This window comes from Pseudophryne corroboree, unplaced genomic scaffold, assembly GCF_028390025.1.
Source record: "Pseudophryne corroboree isolate aPseCor3 unplaced genomic scaffold, aPseCor3.hap2 scaffold_823, whole genome shotgun sequence".
NCBI lineage: Eukaryota > Metazoa > Chordata > Amphibia > Anura > Myobatrachidae > Pseudophryne > Pseudophryne corroboree.
The window spans coordinates 202,286-220,319 of record NW_026970402.1 but is presented as its reverse complement, the minus strand read 5'-3'; the positions used below and the strand labels follow the sequence as shown (position 1 = coordinate 220,319).

The window sequence follows — 18,034 nt, the reverse complement described above, 5'->3', positions numbered from 1 at the left end:
CAAATGCAACAACTAGTGCAAGCATTCCTGGGGGAAGTTCTGCAGAAGACGGATTTGCATACGGTGATGTCATCCAAGCAGTGGGTCAAAGTTGGCTTCAACCCTCATCTGCATATGAAAAGAGAAAATGGGCGTGCAGGGCATGGCGGCCTTTTGCGGTGCTTGGATGACCCCTAGTTCGCATTAAACACCTCCACCCTCCTTTGGTGTGGGGCTCATGTTGGCCATGCCCCATCCCCTGAAGCATTCAAGCTGATTTCTTGCAGCAGCTGGGCACTGTAACAGCTCCAGAGCTGCTCTGTAAGGCAAGTAAAAGGGTGTGGGCCCTGCAGCACTTCCTGTAGTTTGCATTGTGCATTGGAAGGCACAAAGTAAGCAGACTGGGGGAGAAGTCAGGATAGTGCACAAGGGTATAGAAGGGAGCGGCTGAAGAAAAGAGAAGTGGAAACAGACAGCAAACTAGGCTGGAGAGAGACCTGAGACAAAGAGATCTGAATTATACGAGAGCCGACCAGGGGAAACACAAATTATGCAGTCAAGTTTCCCACATTTGGGGAAATCGCAGGGGCAGCACACCCAGAGTGCAATGGGTGAGCCTTGCCCTGGGAGAAGCACCTTCATGATCATAGTATCTCACCTGGCAGGTAAGTAGGAGTTGGGCTAGAGCTGGGGAGGGTCGCTGCTCGGGTTCCCCCCTGTGAAGTGAAGGAGATCCAACTGAGGCAGCACCAGGGAACTCTCGAAAGAAAAACAAGGCTAGAGGAAGATCTGAGACAAAGAAATCTGACTTTTACCAGAGCTGACCAGAGGAAAGCACAAACACAGTCCCCCACTACCACAAATAATGCAGTCGAGTTTCCCACATTTGGGAAAATCACAGGGGTCAGCATACCCAGAATGCAATGAATGAACCTCACCCTGGGAGAACAATCTTCATGACCATGGTATCTCCTATGCAAAATAAGTATGATTTGGGATAGGGCTGGTGAGGGCCGCTGCTCAGGCACATCTCTGTCAAGTAAAGGAGATTCAACTGAGGCAGCACAAGGGAACTCTCATCTGGGGACAACAACTGCAGGGAGACCACATCTTTTCAGATGAACATGGGAGGGCGGAAGGCTGCCTAATACTGAAGCACCATCAAATATCAAACCATATGCAACAACTAGTACAAGCACTCTTGGGGGAAGGTCTGCAGCAGACGGATTTGCATATGGTTATGTTATCCAAGCAGTGGGTCAAAGTTGACTGGAACCCTCATCTGCATATGAAAAGAGTAAAGGGGCATGCAGGGCATGGCGGCCTTTTGCAGTGCTTGGATGACCCCTAGTTCGCATTAAACACCCCCACCCTCCTTTGGTGTGGGGCTCATGTTGGCCATGCCCCATCCCCTGAAGCATTCAAGCTGATTTCTTGCAGCAGCTGGGCACTGTAACAGCTCCAGAGCTGTTCTGTAAGGCAAGTAAAAGAGTGTGGGCCCTGCAGCACCACCTGTTGTTCGCATTGTGCGTTGGAAGGCACAAATTAAGCAGACGGGAGGAGAAGTCAGGATAGTGCGCAAGGGCATTCTTTTCTCTTAGTCCGGGGGCAAGGCTTCAAAATGGGGTCTGCAACGGAGGAGACACAGGGGGCGTGGTCACAGCAGCTTTTCTCTACAGTCTGCACCAGCAGGAGCCTACACCATTTTTTATGATCACGCTGAACTGCAGTGCGACTGCAATTACAGCATGGTCAAGAAGGGAGGCGTCATGCTGGGTGGCCATGCCCTGTCACTGTGCAGGAGCCAGCACCGCTCACACACTAGTCCCCGGGTGCAGCCCCCAACCCCCGGGACTCCCGGAGCAACAAAATGTAGATTCAGGCCACCAGGCCACGCCCCTACCTATGAAACCATGCCTCCTTTTTACCATTGCGCTGTTTATCTGCGCGCACTGCATTACAATCTCCCTCGCCACCTCTCTGGGTCTCACCAGTGATAGTGACACCTCTGCCATGCTTGTAGCAGCTGGTCCTAAGATCTACGCCTCAAGCCCTGAGTGTTTGCCCTTGTGACTTGTTGATCATCATAGCGAAGCAGATGCTTACAGAAAACTGCAGGGGCTTAGACTGAAAATAAAAAAATTGATGGGTATAAGGTAGAGAGGAGCGGGTTCGGTTCTCCGAGAACCGAATTCCCCACGAACTCCACGTGGTTAACACTGGTCCGAGGCAGGCTCGGTTGTTCCCGCCTGACTCGGAAAACCTGAACAAGGGAAAATGTCATCATCCCGCTGTCGGATTCTCGCGAGATTCGGATTCCATATAAAGAGCTGCGCGTTGCTGCCATTTTTACTCGTGCATTGAAGAGAGAGCGGAGAGGACGTGGCTATGTTCTCTCAGTGGAAATCTCCATATCAGTGCTCAGTATCAGTGGTTACTTATTGCTGCTCAGTAATACTAGTAGTGTGTCTCTCCTGCTCAGTGTCAGTTCTCAGTAGTATCCTCATCAGTGCTCAGTATCACTGCTCATTGTCTTGTGCTGCATTGTGGTGCTCAGCATACTACAGTACATTACTAATAGTCCAGTGCTGCATCTTGCTGCTCAGTGTCAGTTCTAGTATCCTCATCAGTGCTCACTATCACTGCTCATTGCATTGTGGTGTTCTGTATACTACAGTAACATAGTAATATAGTATATATAGAGGAGCGGGTTCGGTTCTCAGAGAACCGAATTCCCGACGAACTCCACGTGGTTTACACTGGTCCGAGGCAGGCTCGGTTGTTCCCGCCTGACTCGGAAAACCTGAACAAGGGAAAATGTCATCATCCCGCTGTCGGATTCTCGCGAGATTCGGATTCCATATAAAGAGCTGCGCGTTGCCGCCATTTTTACTCGTGCATTGAAGAGAGAGCGGAGAGGACGTGGCTATGTTCTCTCAGTGGAAATCTCCATATCAGTGCTCAGTATCAGTGGTTACTTATTGCTGCTCAGTAATACTAGTAGTGTGTCTCTCCTGCTCAGTGTCAGTTCTCAGTAGTATCCTCATCAGTGCTCAGTATCACTGCTCATTGTCTTGTGCTGCATTGTGGTGCTCAGCATACTACAGTACATTACTAATAGTCCAGTGCTGCATCTTGCTGCTCAGTGTCAGTTTTAGTATCCTCATCAGTGCTCACTATCACTGCTCATTACATTGTGGTGTTCTGTATACTACAGTAACATAGTAATATAGTAACATATAGTAACATAGTTTTTGAGGTTGAATAGAGGCAAATTGCCCATCGTGTTCAACCTGTTTTAAGTTGTGATGATTCTACATACTTGCTGAATAATGTTTTATGACTAGTTAGCTACTATAACTCATGTTACCCCCGGATTAACCATGTTGATATTTTAAGTATTATAACCTTGGATAGCTTTTTCATTCAGAAATGTATCCATTCCTTTTTTAAATCCAATTACAGAGTCCGCCATTACCACCTTCCCTGGCAGGGAATTCCACATCCTGATTGCCCTAACAGTGAAGATCATAGTATCTCACCTGGCAGGTAAGTAGGAGTTGGGCTAGAGCTGTGGAGGATTGCTGCTCGTGCACCCCCTGTCAAGTGAAGGAGATCCAACTGAGGCAGCACAAGGGAACTCTCGAAAGAAGAACAAGGCTAGAGGAAGATCTGAGACAAAGAAATCTGACTTTTACCAGAGCTGACCAGAGGAAAGCACAAACACAGTCCCCCACTACCACAAATAATGCAGTCGAGTTTCCCACATTTGGGGAAATCACAGGGGTCAGCATACCCAGAATGCAATGAATGAACCTCACCCTGGGAGAACAATCTTCATGACCATGGTATCTCCTATGCAAAATAAGTATGATTTGGGATAGGGCTGGGGAGGGCCGCTGCTCAGGCACATCTCTGTCAAGTAAAGGAGATTCAACTGAGGCAGCACAAGGGAACTCTCATCTGGGGACAACAACTGCAGGGAGAACACATATTTTCAGATGAACATGGGAGGGCAGAAGGCTGCCTAATACTGAAGCACCCCCAAAAAACAAACCAAATGCAACTACTAGTGCAAGCATTCCTGGGGGAAGGCCTGCAGCAGATGGATTTGCATATGGTGATGTCATCCAAGCAGTGGGTCAAAGTTGGCTTCAACCCTCGTCTGCATATGAAAATAAAAAAGGGGTGTGCAGGGCATGGCGGCCTTTTGCGGCGCTTGGATGACCCCTAGTTCGCATTAAACACCTCCACCCTCCTTCGGTGTGGGGCTCATGTTGGCTATGCCCAAGCCCCTGAAGCATTCAAGCTGATTTCTTGCAGCAGCTGGGCACTGTAACAGCTCCAGAGCTGCTCTGTAAAGCAAGTAAAAGGGTGTGGGCCCTGCAGCACTACCTGTATTTTGCATTGTGCGTTGGAACGCACAAAGTAAGCAGACGGGGAAGTCAGGATAGTGCACAAGGGCATAGAAGGGAGCGGCTCAAGAAAAGAGAAGTGGAAACAGGCAGCAAACTAGGCTGGAGAGGGACCTGAGACAAAGAGATCTAAATTATATAAGAGCCGACCAGGGGAAACACAAATTATGCAGTCAAGTGTCCCACATTTGGGGAAATCGCAGGAGCAGCACACCCAGAGTGCAATGGGTGAGCCTTGCCCTGGGAGAAGCACCTTCATGATCATAGTATCTCACCTGGCAGGTAAGTAGGAGTTGGGCTAGAGCTGGGGAGGGTTGCTGCTCGGGTACCCCCCTGTCAAGTGAAGGAGATCCAACTGAGGCAGCACAAGGGAACTCTCGAAAGAAGAACAAGGCTAGAGGAAAATCTGAGACAAAGAAATCTGACTTTTACCAGAGCTGACCAGAGGAAAGCACAAACACAGTCCCCCACTACCACAAATAATGCAGTCGAGTTTCCCACATTTGGGGAAATCACAGGGGTCAGCATACCCAAAATGCAATGAATGAACCTCACCCTCGGAGAACAATCTTCATGACCATGGTATCTCCTATGCAAAATAAGTATGATTTGGGATAGGGCTGGGGAGGGCCGCTGCTCAGGCACATCTCTGTCAAGTAAAGGAGATTCAACTGAGGCAGCACAAGGGAACTCCCATCTGAGGACAACAACTGCAGGGAGAACACATATTTTCAGATGAACATGGGAGGGCAGAAGGCTGCCTAATACTGAAGCACCCCCAAACAACAAACCAAATGCAACAACTAGTACAAGCATTCCTGGGGGAAGTTCTGCAGAAGACGGATTTGCATACGGTGATGTCATCCAAGCAGTGGGCCAAAGTTGGCTGGAACCCTCATCTGCATATGAAAAGAGAAAAGGGGTATGCAGGGCATGGCGGCCTTTTGCGGCGTTGGATGACCCTTAGTTCGCATTAAACACCCCCACCCTCCTTCGGTGTGGGGCTCATGTTGGCTATGCCCCAGCCCCTGAAGCATTCAAGCTGATTTCTTGCAGCAGCTGGGCACTGTAACAGCTCCAGAGCTGCTCTGTACGGCAAGTAAAAGGGTGTGGGCCCTGCAGCACTACCTGTAGTTTGCATTGTGCATTGGAAGGCACTTAAGAAAAGAGAAGTGGAAACAGACAGCAAACTAGGCTGGAGAGAGACCTGAGACAAAGAGATCTGAAGTATACGAGAGCCGACCAGGGGAAACACAAATTATGCAGTCAAGTTTCCCACATTTGGGGAAATCGCAGGAGCAGCACACCCAGAGTGCAATGGGTGAGCCTTGCCCTGGGAGAAGCACCTACGTGATCATAGTATCTCACCTGGCAGGTAAGTAGGAGTTGGGCTAGAACTGGGGAGGGTCGCTGCTCGGGTACCCCCCTGTCAAGTGAAGGAGATCCAACTGAGGCAGCACAAGGGAATTCTCGAAAGAAGAACAAGGCTAGAGGAAGATCTGAGACAAAGAAATCTGACTTTTACCAGAGCTGACCAGAGGAAAACACAAACACAGTCCCCCACTACCACAAATAATGCTGTCGAGTTTCCCACATTTGGGGAAATCACAGGGGTCAGCATACCCAGAATGCAATGAATGAACCTCACACTGGGAGAATAATCTTCATGACCATGGTATCTCCTATGCAAAATAAGTATGATTTGGGATAGGGCTGGGGAGGGCCGCTGCTCAGGCACATCTCTGTCAATTAAAGGAGATTCAACTGAGGCAGCATAAGGGAACTCTCACTGGGGACAACAACTGCAGGGAGAACACATATTTTCAGATGAACATGGGAGGGCAGAAGGCTGCCTAATACTGAAGCACCCCCAAACAACAAACCAAATGCAACAACTAGTGCAAGCATTCCTGGGGGAAGGCCTGCAGCAGATGGATTTGCATATGGTGATGTCATCCAAGCAGTGGGTCAAAGTTGGCTTCAACCCTCGTCTGCATATGAAAAGAGAAAAGGGGCGTGCAGGGCATGGCGGCCTTTTGCGGCGCTTGGATGACCCCTAGTTCGCATTAAACACCTCCACCCTCCTTCGGTGTGGGGCTCATGTTGGCTATGCCCCAGCCCCTGAAGCATTCAAGCTGATTTCTTGCAGTAGCTGGGCACTGTAACAGCTCCAGAGCTGCTCTGTACGGCAAGTAAAAGGGTGTGGGCCCTGCAGCACTACCTGTAGTTTGCATTGTGCATTGGAAGGCACAAAGTAAGCAGACGGGAGAAGTAAGGATAGTGCGCAAGGCCATAGAATGGAGCGGCTTAAGAAAAGAGAAGTGGAAACAGACAGCAAACTAGGCTGGAGAGAGACCTGAGACAAAGAGATCTGAATTATACGAGAGCCGACCAGGGGAAACACAAATTATGCAGTCAAGTTTCCCACATTTGGGGAAATCGCAGGGGCAGCACATCCAGAGTGCAATGGGTGAGCCTTGCCCTGGGAGAAGCACCTTCATGATTATAGTATCTCACCTGGCAGGTAAGTAGAAGTTGGGCTAGAGCTGGGGAGGGTCGCTGCTCGGGCACACCCCTGTCAAGTGAAGGAGATCCAACTGAGGCAGCACAAGGGAACTCTCGAAAGAAGAACAAGGCTAGAGGAAGATCTGAAACAAATAAATCTGACTTTTACCAGAGCTGACCAGAGGAAAGCACAAACACAGTCCCCCACTACCACAAATAATGCAGTTGAGTTTCCCACATTTGGGGAAATCACAGGGGTCAGCATACCCAGAATGCAATGAATGAACCTCACCCTGGGAGAACAATCTTCAAGACCATGGTCTCTCCTATGCAAAATAAGTATGATTTGGGATAGGGCTGGGGAGGGCCGCTGCTCAGGCGCATCTCTGTCAAGTAAAGGAGATTCAACTGAGGCAGCACAAGGGAACTCTCATCTGGGGACAACAACTGCAGGGAGAACACATATTTTCAGATGAACATGGGAGGGCAGAAGGCTGCCTAATACTGAAGCACCCCCAAACAACAAACCAAATGCAACAACTAGTGCAAACATTCCTGGGGGAAGGCCTGCAGCAGATGGATTTGCATATGGTGATGCCATCCAAGCAGTGGGTCAAAGTTGGCTTCAACCCTCATCTGCATATGAAAAGAGAAAAGGGGTATGCAGGGCATGGCGGCCTTTTGCGGCGTTGGATGACCCTTAGTTCGCATTAAACACCCCCACCCTCCTTCGGTGTGGGGCTCATGTTGGCTATGCCCCAGCCCCTGAAGCATTCAAGCTGATTTCTTGCAGCAGCTTGGCACTGTAACAGCTCCAGAGCTGCTATGTACGGCAAGTAAAAGGGTGTGGGCCCTGCAGCACTACCTGTAGTTTGCATTGTGCATTGGAAGGCACTTAAGAAAAGAGAAGTGGAAACAGACAGCAAACTAGGCTGGAGAGAGACCTGAGACAAAGAGATCTGAAGTATACGAGAGCCGACCAGGGGAAACACAAATTATGCAGTCAAGTTTCCCACATTTGGGGAAATCGCAGGAGCAGCACACCCAGAGTGCAATGGGTGAGCCTTGCCCTGGGAGAAGCACCTACGTGATCATAGTATCTCACCTGGCAGGTAAGTAGGAGTTGGGCTAGAACTGGGGAGGGTCGCTGCTCGGGTACCCCCCTGTCAAGTGAAGGAGATCCAACTGAGGCAGCACAAGGGAATTCTCGAAAGAAGAACAAGGCTAGAGGAAGATCTGAGACAAAGAAATCTGACTTTTACCAGAGCTGACCAGAGGAAAACACAAACACAGTCCCCCACTACCACAAATAATGCTGTCGAGTTTCCCACATTTGGGGAAATCACAGGGGTCAGCATACCCAGAATGCAATGAATGAACCTCACACTGGGAGAATAATCTTCATGACCATGGTATCTCCTATGCAAAATAAGTATGATTTGGGATAGGGCTGGGGAGGGCCGCTGCTCAGGCACATCTCTGTCAATTAAAGGAGATTCAACTGAGGCAGCATAAGGGAACTCTCACTGGGGACAACAACTGCAGGGAGAACACATATTTTCAGATGAACATGGGAGGGCAGAAGGCTGCCTAATACTGAAGCACCCCCAAACAACAAACCAAATGCAACAACTAGTGCAAGCATTCCTGGGGGAAGGCCTGCAGCAGATGGATTTGCATATGGTGATGTCATCCAAGCAGTGGGTCAAAGTTGGCTTCAACCCTCGTCTGCATATGAAAAGAGAAAAGGGGCGTGCAGGGCATGGCGGCCTTTTGCGGCGCTTGGATGACCCCTAGTTCGCATTAAACACCTCCACCCTCCTTCGGTGTGGGGCTCATGTTGGCTATGCCCCAGCCCCTGAAGCATTCAAGCTGATTTCTTGCAGTAGCTGGGCACTGTAACAGCTCCAGAGCTGCTCTGTACGGCAAGTAAAAGGGTGTGGGCCCTGCAGCACTACCTGTAGTTTGCATTGTGCATTGGAAGGCACAAAGTAAGCAGACGGGAGAAGTAAGGATAGTGCGCAAGGCCATAGAATGGAGCGGCTTAAGAAAAGAGAAGTGGAAACAGACAGCAAACTAGGCTGGAGAGAGACCTGAGACAAAGAGATCTGAATTATACGAGAGCCGACCAGGGGAAACACAAATTATGCAGTCAAGTTTCCCACATTTGGGGAAATCGCAGGAGCAGCACAACCAGAGTGCAATGGGTGAGCCTTGCCCTGGGAGAAGCACCTACGTGATCATAGTATCTCACCTGGCAGGTAAGTAGGAGTTGGGCTAGAGCTGGGGAGGGTCGCTGCTCGGGTACCCCCCTGTCAAGTGAAGGAGATCCAACTGAGGCAGCACAAGGGAATTCTCGAAAGAAGAACAAGGCTAGAGGAAGATCTGAGACAAAGAAATCTGACTTTTACCAGAGCTGACCAGAGGAAAACACAAACACAGTCCCCCACTACCACAAATAATGCTGTCGAGTTTCCCACATTTGGGGAAATCACAGGGGTCAGCATACCCAGAATGCAATGAATGAACCTCACACTGGGAGAATAATCTTCATGACCATGGTATCTCCTATGCAAAATAAGTATGATTTGGGATAGGGCTGGGGAGGGCCGCTGCTCAGGCACATCTCTGTCAAGTAAAGGAGATTCAACTGAGGCAGCATAAGGGAACTCTCATCTGGGGACAACAACTGCAGGGAGAACACATATTTTCAGATGAACATGGGAGGGCAGAAGGCTGCCTAATACTGAAGCACCCCCAAACAACAAACCAAATGCAACAACTAGTGCAAGCATTCCTGGGGGAAGGCCTGCAGCAGATGGATTTGCATATGGTGATGTCATCCAAGCAGTGGGTCAAAGTTGGCTTCAACCCTCGTCTGCATATGAAAAGAGAAAAGGGGCGTGCAGGGCATGGCGGCCTTTTGCGGCGCTTGGATGACCCCTAGTTCGCATTAAACACCTCCATTCTCCTTCGGTGTGGGGCTCATGTTGGCTATGCCCCAGCCCCTGAAGCATTCAAGCTGATTTCTTGCAGTAGCTGGGCACTGTAACAGCTCCAGAGCTGCTCTGTACGGCAAGTAAAAGGGTGTGGGCCCTGCAGCACTACCTGTAGTTTGCATTGTGTATTGGAAGGCACAAAGTAAGCAGACGGGAGAAGTAAGGATAGTGCGCAAGGCCATAGAATGGAGCGGCTTAAGAAAAGAGAAGTGGAAACAGACAGCAAACTAGGCTGGAGAGAGACCTGAGACAAAGAGATCTGAATTATACGAGAGCCGACCAGGGGAAACACAAATTATGCAGTCAAGTTTCCCACATTTGGGGAAATCGCAGGGGCAGCACATCCAGAGTGCAATGGGTGAGCCTTGCCCTGGGAGAAGCACCTTCATGATTATAGTATCTCACCTGGCAGGTAAGTAGAAGTTGGGCTAGAGCTGGGGAGGGTCGCTGCTCGGGCACACCCCTGTCAAGTGAAGGAGATCCAACTGAGGCAGCACAAGGGAACTCTCGAAAGAAGAACAAGGCTAGAGGAAGATCTGAAACAAATAAATCTGACTTTTACCAGAGCTGACCAGAGGAAAGCACAAACACAGTCCCCCACTACCACAAATAATGCAGTTGAGTTTCCCACATTTGGGGAAATCACAGGGGTCAGCATACCCAGAATGCAATGAATGAACCTCACCCTGGGAGAACAATCTTCAAGACCATGGTCTCTCCTATGCAAAATAAGTATGATTTGGGATAGGGCTGGGGAGGGCCGCTGCTCAGGCGCATCTCTGTCAAGTAAAGGAGATTCAACTGAGGCAGCACAAGGGAACTCTCATCTGGGGACAACAACTGCAGGGAGAACACATATTTTCAGATGAACATGGGAGGGCAGAAGGCTGCCTAATACTGAAGCACCCCCAAACAACAAACCAAATGCAACAACTAGTGCAAACATTCCTGGGGGAAGGCCTGCAGCAGATGGATTTGCATATGGTGATGCCATCCAAGCAGTGGGTCAAAGTTGGCTTCAACCCTCGTCTGCATATGAAAAGAGAAAAGGGGCGTGCAGGGCATGGCGGCCTTTTGCGGCGCTTGGCTGACCCCTAGTTCGCATTACACACCTCCACCCTCCTTCGGTGTGGGGCTCATGTTGGCTATGCCCCAGCCCCTGAAGCATTCAAGCTGATTTCTTGCAGCAGCTGGGCACTGTAACTGCTCCAGAGCTGCTCTGTACGGCAAGTAAAAGGGTGTGGGCCCTGCAGCACTACCTGTAGTTTGCATTGTGCGTTGGAAGGCACGAAGTAAGCAGACGGGAGAAGTCAGGATAGTGCGCAAGGGCATAGAAGGGAGCGGCTCAAGAAAAGAGAAGTGGAAACAGACAGCAAACTAGGCTGGAGAGAGACCTGCGACAAAGAGATCTGAATTATACGAGAGCCGACCAAGGGAAACACAAATTATGCAGTCAAGTTTCCCACATTTGGGGAAATCGCAGGGGCAGCACAACCAGAGTGCAATGGGTGAGCCTTGCCCTGGGAGAAGCACCTACATGATCATAGTATCTCACCTGGCAGGTAAGTAGGAGTTGGGCTAGAGCTGGGGAGGGTCGCTGCTCGGGTACCCCCCTGTCAAGTGAAAGAGATCCAACTGAGGCAGCACAAGGGAACTCTCGAAAGAAGAACAAGGCTAGAGGAAGATCTGAGATAAAGAAATCTGATTTTTACCCGAGCTGACCAGAGGAAAGCACAAACACAGTCCCCCACTACCACAAATAATGCAGTCGAGTTTCCCACATTTGGGGAAATCACAGGGGTCTAGAGATTCACAAGAAGAAAAGTCCCTGTATTGGGCACACGCGGACAAATATACTTACTTAAAGTCAAATATCTGTTACGATAGATGACCACTAATTTTAAAATATAACTTTTATTATTATTACTTAAGACATTAACGAAATATAGTGCATGTGAATTGTGATTAACGTGAATGAATTTATGTGAATAAATTTAATAAAGTGAATTAAAAAGCTTCGCCACTGTAATGATGTATTTCTTCACTGTCTCCAATGTTTTAAACAGTGTTTGAGTGTTAGTAACAACTATAGTTGCCAGATGTCTTGCAATGATACATTTGTATCCAGGAGTAAACAACTCCTACATGTGACTTAATAATACCACCACTTATGTAATTTTGACTTCGTATTGACAGTGTGCGCATCACTGACTATATTTTGCGATAATTAAATGGTGGGCCACAATATCTAGTTGCCTCCTCTGAATAGTGTATTGATTGCTTTGCTGCTAGCGGGATAATATCCCTGTGCCTCTGTCCTAAATGATTATATGATACTTTGTGTGTTATTTTCTCCTTGAAATGCCCTTATAGCTGTCTGACAGAAAATTCTCAGACAGATGGGGCTGGAAATTATTCTCTACACATGTGTATCTTTGATAATAGTCTTTACTATATGGGAGTGGGTCCTATATCGACATCACTTGCACATATGTTTATTATGCATTTACCATACAGTCACTGTTTTTTTATGATTTTACTCAACATCTGTTATGCACATGTGTAGTTTGTTGAACAATTTTTACCAAATACTTGTCCTTAATGTTCAAGCAATTGTGTCTTTAATATCACAGCCAAAGTGCTCATAAGGCAATCACCCCTATATATTATGACATTTCCTTATATCCCATTTACCACTTTTATAATAGGGCAGTTAGTTATTCAATATTGTATGCAGTGCATATGTTTCTAATAATAGATAGTGCCTGTTAATTCATCCACACTATAGCTGGGATTAATATGTGTCCCCTCTATAGTCTGCCACTACTACATAAAGTGTTGTCGGGCCGGCACAGTGGGATTTTATAAACTTTTTTCCAGTGCAGTGAAGACGTCAGTTCCTTCCCGCAGTGTATATCAGCGGGAGCAAGTGACAATATAGTGTCCCCTTAATATTTGGCTGTTTTTGTATTAAGTATTAGGGTCAGCACACTGAGACCTTAATAGAAAGTCCCAGTGTAGCAATGCCCTCAATTCCTTCCCACACGGTATGTCTGCAGGAAGCCGCTAGCCGCGGCTCTCCCGTATGAGACCACCCGTGTGGCTAAGTATACTGTGTAGCGGCCGTCTCCCGTGTAATCAGCACACAGGGGAACCCGCAGCAGCAGCACTGATTCTAGCCACGTGGCCAGGTATACTATGTAGCGGTCGTCTCCCGTGCAATCAGCACATAGGGGGACCCGCTGCAGCAGCACTAATTTTAGCCGTGTGGCTAGGTACACTATACAGCGGCCGTCTCCCGTGCAATCAGCACACAGGGGGACCCGCTGCAGCAGCACTAATTTTAGCCATGTGGCTAAGTACTGTATACAGCGGCCGTCTCCCGTGCAATCAGCACACAGGGGGACCCGCTGCAGCAGCACTAATTTTAGCCGTGTGGCTAAGTACAGTATACAGCGGCCGTCTCCCGTGCAATCAGCACACAGGGGGACCCGCTGCAGCAGCACTAATTTTAGCCGTGTGGCTAAGTACACTATACAGCGGCCGTCTCCCGTGCAATCAGCACACGGGGGGACCCGCTGTAGCAGCACTAATTCTAGAGGCAATATTTAAACAAGCTAGGCAAACAATAGTTGTACAGTGGCTAAACTACAATAAAAGAACACATAGTGAACGTGTCCGATCCCTAACGATCGTTTCGCATTTGCTTATTCATAGGAAAAACTCACAGGGGTCAGCATACCCAGAATGCAATGAATGAACCTCACACTGGGAGAACAATCTTCATGACCATGGTATCGCCTATGCAAAATAAGTATGATTTGGGATAGGGCTGGGGAGGGCCGCTGCTCAGGCACATCTCTGTCAAGTAAAGGAGATTCAACTGAGGCAGCACAAGGGAACTCTCATCTGGGGACAACAACTGCAGGGAGAACACATATTTTCAGATGAACATGGGAGGGCAGAAGGCTGCCTAATACTGAAGCACCCCCAAACAACAAACCAAATGCAACAACTAGTGCAAGCATTCCTGGGGGAAGGCCTGCAGCAGATGGATTTGCATATGGTGATGTCATCCAAACAGTGGGTCAAAGTTGGCTTCAACCCTCGTCTGCATATGAAAAGAGACAAGGGGCGTGCAGGGCATGGCGGCCTTTTGCGGCGCTTGGATGACCCCTAGTTCGCATTACACACCTCCACCCTCCTTCGGTGTGGGGCTCATGTTGGCTATGCCCCAGCCCCTGAAGCATTCAAGCTGATTTCTTGCAGCAGCTGGGCACTGTAACTGCTCCAGAGACGCTCTGTAAGGCAAGTAAAAGGGTGTGGGCCCTGCAGCACTACCTGTAGTTTGCATTGTGCGTTGGAAGGCACGAAGTAAGCAGACGGGAGAAGTCAGGATAGTGCGCAAGGGCATAGAAGGGAGCGGCTCAAGAAAAGAGAAGTGGAAACAGACAGCAAACTAGGCTGGAGAGAGACCTGAGACAAAGAGATCTGAATTATACGAGAGCCGACCAGGGGAAACACAAATTATGCAGTCAAGTTTCCCACATTTGGGGAAATCGCAGAAGCAGCACACCCAGAGTGCAATGGGTGAGCCTTGCCCTGGGAGAAGCACCTTCATGATCATAGTATCTCACCTGGCAGGTAAGTAGGAGTTGGGCTAGAGCTGGGGAGGGTCGCTGCTCGAGCATCCCCCTGTCAAGTAAAGGAGATTCAACTGAGTCAGCACAAAGGAACTCTCATCTGGGGACAACAACTGCAGGGAGAACACATATTTTCAGATAAAAATCTTGGTCATGCTCTGGTTTCTCTTCAGAACGAACAAATCTTTCGCCTTTTACTAAAGATTTCCGTGGAGAGGAGCAAAACCGAGTTTTATCTCAATTTTTGCATGCCCCATCTTTTTGGGGTTTCTTTTATCGGTTTAAAGATAGAATGAGTGTGCTTTAATGTAAGCTCATTTGCATAGAAATGACAGTAAATGTTTGTTTCTTTTCAAACAGAACTTTCTTGACCATGCTACTTGATTGAAAGATCTGGGAGCACATGGAATACAGTACAAACCATGCTTATAGCAAGGAGAAGACAGGTGAGAAATCTGCTTTCTTTCAAATTGGGCGCTCACTTTGATCTGAATGAGGACTGCTGGCACGGCACTCAGGCGACAGGTGGAATCTTGGTCATGCTCTGGTTTCTCTTCAGAACGAACAAATCTTTCGCCTTTTACTAAAGATTTCTGTGGAGAGGAGCAAAACTGAGCTTTATCTCAATTTTTGCATGCCCCATATTATTGGGGTTTCTTTTATCAGATTAAAGACAGAACGAGTGTGCTTTCTTGTTAGCTTTAATGTAAGTTTATTTGCATAACAATGACAATAAATGTCTGTTTCTTTTCAAGCAGAACTTTCTTGACCATACTAATTGCTTGAAAGATCTGGGAGCACATGGAAAAGAGTACAAACCATGCTTATAGCAAGGGGAAGTCTGGTGAGAAATCTGCTTTCTTTCTTTCAAATTGGGTGCTCATTTTGAGCTGAATGAGGACTGCTGGCATGGCACTCAGGCGACAGGTGGAATCTTAGTCATGCTCTGGTTTCTCTTCAGAACGAACAAATCTTTCGCCTTTTATTAAAGATTTCCGTGGAGAGGAGCAAAACTGAGTTTTATCTCAATTTTTGCATGCCCCGTCTTATTGGGGTTTCTTTTATCAGTTTAAAGATAGAACGAGTGTGCTTTAATGTAAGCTCATTTGCATAGAAATGACAGTAAATGTTTGTTTCTTTTCAAACAAAACTTTCTTGACTATACTAATTGCTTGAAAGATCTGGGAGCACATGGAAAAGAGTACAAACCATGTTTATAGCAAGGGGAAGCCTGGTGAGAAATCTGCTTTCTTTCTTTCAAATTGGGTGCTCACTTTGAGCTGAATGAGGACTGCTGGCATGGCACTCAGGCGACAGGTAGAATCTTGGTCATGCTCTGGTTTCTCTTCAGAACGAACAAATCTTTCGCCTTTTACTAAAGATTTCCGTGGAGAGGAGCAAAACTGAGTTTTATCTCAATTTTTGCATGCCCCATCTTATTGGGGTTTTATTTTATCGGTTTAAAGATAGAACGAGTGTGCTTTAATGTAAGCTCATTTGCATAGAAATGACAGTAAATGTTTGTTTCTTTTCAAACAGAACTTTCTTGACCACACTAATTGTTTGAAAGATCTGGGAGCACATGGAAAAGAGTACAAACCATGTTTATAGCAAGGGGAAGCCTGGTGAGAAATCTGCTTTCTTTCATTCAAATTGGGTGCTCACTTTGAGCTGAATGAGAACTGCTGGCATGGCACTCAGGCGACAGGTGGAATCTTGGTCATGCTCTGGTTTCTCTTCAGAACTAACAAATATTTCGCCTTTTATTAAAGATTTCCGTGGAGAGGAGCAAAACTGAGTTTTATCTCAATTTTTGCATGCCCCATATTATTGGGGTTTCTTTTATCAGTTTAAAGACAGAACGAGTGTGCTTTCTTGTTAGCTTTAATGTAAGTTTATTTGCATAACAATGACAGTAAATGTTTGTTTCTTTTCAAACAGAACTTTCTTGACCATGCTACTTGCTTGAAAGATCTGGGAGCACATGGAAAACAGTACAAACCATGCAGTATCACAAGAGCCTTTATTTGATCTTTCATGAAGATAGAGCAGAATTGAGGACACGTCAAAAATTTCTGCCAAAGGTGGTTCATCTTTCCACATGGTGTCTTTGGCCACTGACACCTTCGTTGAGTCAAAGTCTCTGGCTGTGGTCAGAACTTTGAAAATTTATGTCACCAGAACGGTTCAGATTAGGAAAACAGAGGCTCTGTTTGTCCTGTATGCTCCCAACAGGATTGGGTGTCCTGCTTCCATGCAGACCATTATGCGCTGGATCTGTGGTAAGATTCAGCATGCTCATTCCACGGCAGGATTGCCGTTACTGAATTAGGTGAAGACCCATTCTACTAGAAAGGTGGGTTCATCCTGGGCAGCTGGTCGGGGAGTCTCGGCATTGCAACTTTGCAGAGCAGCTATTTAGTAAACACTTTTGCTGAGTTTTACAAGTTTGATACCTTGGCTGATGATAACCTCAAGTTGGGTCATTCGGTGCTGCAGAGTCGTACGCACTCTCCCACCCGTTCAAGAGCTTTGGTATAACCCCATGGTTCTTAATGTGACCCCAGCATCCTCTAGGTCGTATGAGAAAATAGGATTTTAATACCTACCGGTAAATCCTTTTCTCTTAGTACGTAGAGGATGCTGGGCACCCGTCCCAGTCCATACTGTGTCTGCAGTTATTACTTGTGGTTATACACATGTTGTGTTACGGTTCTGGTCAGCTTTTTGCTGCAATTGTTCATGCCGTTGGCTTGTGTTCTGTTGAATGCCACGTTCTGCGGCATGCTTAAGGTGTGAGCTGGTAAGATGCTCACCTTAGTTTAACAATAAATCCTTTCCTCGAAATGTCCGTCTCCCTGGGCACAGTTCCTATAACTGGATTCTGGAGGAGGGGCAAAGAGGGAGGAGCCAGTTCACACCCTTTGAAAGTCTTAAAGTGCCCATGTCTCTTGCGGATCCCGTCTATACCCCATGGTTCTTAATGTGACCCCAGCATCCTCTATGGACTAAGAAAAAAGGATGCCCTTGTGTACTATCCTGACTTCTCCTCCCGTCTGCTTACTTTGTGCCTTCCAACGCACAATGCGAACTACAGGTGGTGCTGCAGGGCCCACACCCTTTTACTTGCCTTACAGAGCAGCTCTGGAGCTGTTACAGTGCCCAGCTGTTGCAAGAAATCAGCATGAATGCTTCAGGGGATGGGGCATGGCCAACATGAGCCCCACACCAAAGGAGGGTGGGGGTGTTTAATGCGAACTAGGGGTCATCCAAGCACTGCAAAAGGCCGCCATGCCCTGCATGCCCCTTTTCTCTTTTTATATGCAGATGAGGGTTCCAGCCAACTTTGGCCCACTGCTTGGATGACATCACCGTATGCAAATCCGTCTGCTGCAGACCTTCCCCCAGGAATGCTTGTACTAGTTGTTGGATATGGTTTGATATTTGATGGTGCTTAAGTATTAGGCAGCCTTCCGCCCTCCCATGTTCATCT

The 18,034-nt window shown here is 47.7% G+C and overlaps 21 non-coding genes and 1 pseudogene across 21 annotated transcripts; 5 read left to right on the top strand and 17 right to left on the bottom strand.

Moving 5' to 3' along the window:
* Positions 1–489: 489 nt before the first annotated feature.
* Positions 490–652, bottom strand: LOC135042287 (U1 spliceosomal RNA). The gene has a single exon (XR_010235443.1). It is a non-coding gene; the product is annotated as a U1 spliceosomal RNA (small nuclear RNA).
* Positions 653–804: 152 nt separating this feature from the next.
* Positions 805–968, bottom strand: LOC135042292 (U1 spliceosomal RNA). The gene has a single exon (XR_010235448.1). It is a non-coding gene; the product is annotated as a U1 spliceosomal RNA (small nuclear RNA).
* A 2,719-nt stretch (positions 969–3,687) lies between these two features.
* LOC135042383 (U1 spliceosomal RNA) lies at positions 3,688–3,851 on the bottom strand. Its single transcript, XR_010235525.1, has one exon. It is a non-coding gene; the product is annotated as a U1 spliceosomal RNA (small nuclear RNA).
* A 691-nt stretch (positions 3,852–4,542) lies between these two features.
* LOC135042318 (U1 spliceosomal RNA) lies at positions 4,543–4,684 on the bottom strand (annotated as a pseudogene).
* A 152-nt stretch (positions 4,685–4,836) lies between these two features.
* On the bottom strand, positions 4,837–5,000 carry LOC135042351 (U1 spliceosomal RNA). The gene has a single exon (XR_010235494.1). It is a non-coding gene; the product is annotated as a U1 spliceosomal RNA (small nuclear RNA).
* Positions 5,001–5,614: 614 nt separating this feature from the next.
* Positions 5,615–5,777, bottom strand: LOC135042316 (U1 spliceosomal RNA). The gene has a single exon (XR_010235471.1). It is a non-coding gene; the product is annotated as a U1 spliceosomal RNA (small nuclear RNA).
* A 152-nt stretch (positions 5,778–5,929) lies between these two features.
* Positions 5,930–6,093, bottom strand: LOC135042387 (U1 spliceosomal RNA). The gene has a single exon (XR_010235528.1). It is a non-coding gene; the product is annotated as a U1 spliceosomal RNA (small nuclear RNA).
* Positions 6,094–6,763: 670 nt separating this feature from the next.
* LOC135042325 (U1 spliceosomal RNA) lies at positions 6,764–6,926 on the bottom strand. Its single transcript, XR_010235477.1, has one exon. It is a non-coding gene; the product is annotated as a U1 spliceosomal RNA (small nuclear RNA).
* A 152-nt stretch (positions 6,927–7,078) lies between these two features.
* On the bottom strand, positions 7,079–7,242 carry LOC135042359 (U1 spliceosomal RNA). Its single transcript, XR_010235502.1, has one exon. It is a non-coding gene; the product is annotated as a U1 spliceosomal RNA (small nuclear RNA).
* A 614-nt stretch (positions 7,243–7,856) lies between these two features.
* LOC135042314 (U1 spliceosomal RNA) lies at positions 7,857–8,019 on the bottom strand. Its single transcript, XR_010235469.1, has one exon. It is a non-coding gene; the product is annotated as a U1 spliceosomal RNA (small nuclear RNA).
* A 152-nt stretch (positions 8,020–8,171) lies between these two features.
* LOC135042385 (U1 spliceosomal RNA) lies at positions 8,172–8,335 on the bottom strand. The gene has a single exon (XR_010235527.1). It is a non-coding gene; the product is annotated as a U1 spliceosomal RNA (small nuclear RNA).
* Positions 8,336–9,005: 670 nt separating this feature from the next.
* LOC135042328 (U1 spliceosomal RNA) lies at positions 9,006–9,168 on the bottom strand. The gene has a single exon (XR_010235479.1). It is a non-coding gene; the product is annotated as a U1 spliceosomal RNA (small nuclear RNA).
* Positions 9,169–9,320: 152 nt separating this feature from the next.
* Positions 9,321–9,484, bottom strand: LOC135042384 (U1 spliceosomal RNA). Its single transcript, XR_010235526.1, has one exon. It is a non-coding gene; the product is annotated as a U1 spliceosomal RNA (small nuclear RNA).
* Positions 9,485–10,155: 671 nt separating this feature from the next.
* Positions 10,156–10,318, bottom strand: LOC135042324 (U1 spliceosomal RNA). Its single transcript, XR_010235476.1, has one exon. It is a non-coding gene; the product is annotated as a U1 spliceosomal RNA (small nuclear RNA).
* A 152-nt stretch (positions 10,319–10,470) lies between these two features.
* Positions 10,471–10,634, bottom strand: LOC135042358 (U1 spliceosomal RNA). The gene has a single exon (XR_010235501.1). It is a non-coding gene; the product is annotated as a U1 spliceosomal RNA (small nuclear RNA).
* Positions 10,635–11,305: 671 nt separating this feature from the next.
* LOC135042329 (U1 spliceosomal RNA) lies at positions 11,306–11,468 on the bottom strand. Its single transcript, XR_010235480.1, has one exon. It is a non-coding gene; the product is annotated as a U1 spliceosomal RNA (small nuclear RNA).
* Positions 11,469–14,387: 2,919 nt separating this feature from the next.
* LOC135042311 (U1 spliceosomal RNA) lies at positions 14,388–14,550 on the bottom strand. The gene has a single exon (XR_010235466.1). It is a non-coding gene; the product is annotated as a U1 spliceosomal RNA (small nuclear RNA).
* A 144-nt stretch (positions 14,551–14,694) lies between these two features.
* LOC135042346 (U5 spliceosomal RNA) lies at positions 14,695–14,810 on the top strand. The gene has a single exon (XR_010235490.1). It is a non-coding gene; the product is annotated as a U5 spliceosomal RNA (small nuclear RNA).
* A 270-nt stretch (positions 14,811–15,080) lies between these two features.
* LOC135042348 (U5 spliceosomal RNA) lies at positions 15,081–15,196 on the top strand. Its single transcript, XR_010235492.1, has one exon. It is a non-coding gene; the product is annotated as a U5 spliceosomal RNA (small nuclear RNA).
* Positions 15,197–15,482: 286 nt separating this feature from the next.
* Positions 15,483–15,598, top strand: LOC135042352 (U5 spliceosomal RNA). The gene has a single exon (XR_010235495.1). It is a non-coding gene; the product is annotated as a U5 spliceosomal RNA (small nuclear RNA).
* Positions 15,599–15,872: 274 nt separating this feature from the next.
* Positions 15,873–15,988, top strand: LOC135042342 (U5 spliceosomal RNA). The gene has a single exon (XR_010235487.1). It is a non-coding gene; the product is annotated as a U5 spliceosomal RNA (small nuclear RNA).
* A 275-nt stretch (positions 15,989–16,263) lies between these two features.
* Positions 16,264–16,379, top strand: LOC135042355 (U5 spliceosomal RNA). The gene has a single exon (XR_010235498.1). It is a non-coding gene; the product is annotated as a U5 spliceosomal RNA (small nuclear RNA).
* Positions 16,380–18,034: the final 1,655 nt, after the last annotated feature.